This window comes from Poecilia latipinna, unplaced genomic scaffold, assembly GCF_001443285.1.
Source record: "Poecilia latipinna isolate Pla-1442-1.1 unplaced genomic scaffold, P_latipinna-1.0 Scaffold2563, whole genome shotgun sequence".
Lineage (NCBI taxonomy): Eukaryota > Metazoa > Chordata > Actinopteri > Cyprinodontiformes > Poeciliidae > Poecilia > Poecilia latipinna.
In genome coordinates this window covers 50,195-52,404 of record NW_015115179.1, presented here as the reverse complement: position 1 = coordinate 52,404, position 2,210 = coordinate 50,195, and positions in this window count along the sequence as shown.

The following is a 2,210-nucleotide window of genomic DNA, read 5'->3' as shown; positions in this document are numbered from 1 at the left end:
TTAAGCATTTTTACCTATTTCTATTCAAACCCACGCAGTGGTATTCAGTTTCTGCTGAACATGAAGACCAATAGAGCAGAGAATGTTGATTTCTAGCCAAGCAAAAGATCATTTAAAGCTAATAGATGTAGAAGAACTGACCTTGTCTGCCCTGACCGGTAAACCAAACAATATTCACTTCTCATTTCAGCACTTTGCAAGGCAACGCATATGAGAAAAACAGCCAACAGAAGTGACCTGGAGTAATACGTTTAACAACCTATAAAACTCAGCCAAGTTAAATATGCTTCCAACATGGCATTAGAGACAAATTCCTTCTTTATCCATATGGGTTTTAAAACAGAGCCACCCCCTGGAGACTGCAACATTTAATAGAGCAATGCCGTTCCCCAAGGTTGACAGTTTTTATAAGCATCTTGCACGGTTGCTATGCTGCCATTTGTTTACAAGCGGGACATTTCCAAGTAGCTTTATTTCAGTTTTGACTCATTATTTGCTTTAGACGTAATTTCAATGTGATTATAAGATAACATTCTTAATGGTAACACTTTATTTGAAGGGGGTTGAATAAGACTGTCATGACACTGTCATAAAAACCTGTCATAAACATGACATAACACCTGTCATAAACATGAATAAGCCTTCATGAATATTTATGACTGTTCTCATAAAGTGTCATTCGGCAAATTATGACACTATAATACAAAGTTGACATTATTCAAAATGTCTTTGTTATGACAACTTGACATTAACCAAGAAATCATTACTGATGTAAATTTGTTATAAAAGAATTACTGATTGCACTTTAAAAATTAGGTAACTTTATGTTATTAAAGGTAAAATTTATAACAGTAATGATTTCTTGGTTAATGTCAAGTTGTCATAACAAAGACATTTTGAATAATGTCAACTTTGTATTAAAAGTGTCATAATTTACCGAATGACGCTTTATGACAACAGTCATAACTGTTCATGAAGGCTTATTCATGTTCATGACAGGTGTTATGTCATGTCTTATTCAACCCCCTTCAAATAAAGTGTTACCTTATTAACTTATCCATGAGTGAATACGCAGTGTATGAATGTGCTCTGACAAAAAAAAAAAAAAGAAAAGAAAAAAATCATTGTCATTGTCAATGGCACCCTTTTTCTTCTTCTTTTGTTAACTCATGTTAATACATCTGCATGGCTTACTGTAAGATTTTTTTTTTCATTCAATACATGTTGACAATTACTGTAACCTAAAAGCAAATGGTGAAGACTAGGTGTTTTCTAACCAATTTCCTTTCTCCTGAGAGGGACCGTTTGGTTCTTCTTCCAACAACGGGCAAATTGATGACACCTTGAGCAACCTGTATTTCAGTGGAGTTGTTTGAAACTGAATTTCCTTTGGCTTTGTAAAAACTGAATGTGTTCAGAAATGGAAACTATCCTTGAGCTCCTTGTTCTGGTATTGGTGAATTCAAAATGTCAATTTGCTGCCAAAGAATAACTATCAAAAGAAAAAGGACGTCATAGTTGTATAATCTTTTCACTATCTAAGAGGAAAAAATCAAACAGCACAAAAATGTATGGCATTCTTATTTATATGTAGATTACTAAACCGATGCCTTAACTTCTCGTAGACATTTTTTGTTGTTGCTTTACAACATTTGTGTTGTTAAAAACACAAATCATGAGATTTTCAGGGATGGGTATACGGACTGTATTCTTCTATTTCATCGGAGAACTGGAACGACTGCTTTGAAAATGTATTCATCATTCTGTTGCCCAGAAACAAAACAGCATTAGGTCAAGGTATTTGAAACTTCCCAACATGAATTAGACTAAATTAATGAAATATAGTCTGGAGTGAAACTCTAAAGATCTACTGAATGAAGAAAGCACTTCAAAGACAAACCTGTGAAAAAAAATTATCAACTGGGCAAAATGCATTTGATTTCTGTTGGAGAGATATCTGTTTATTTGATTTAATTGCTGATTGAATCCGAGATACTGACTGTATTTGATGTGGAGCAGACTGGGGAAACACGACTCGCTGTCTTCTGGTGATGTTAACCCTCCTGTTATGTTCCCTTTTGAGGTACAGCAATAATGTTCGCGGGTCAATTTGACCCGGGGAGTTCTGTAGTGTTCTATAGTGTCAGAAACCAAAAAAATCCTCCAAATCTTTTTTGTGTCTGATTATTAACTCCTATAGTAACCATTTC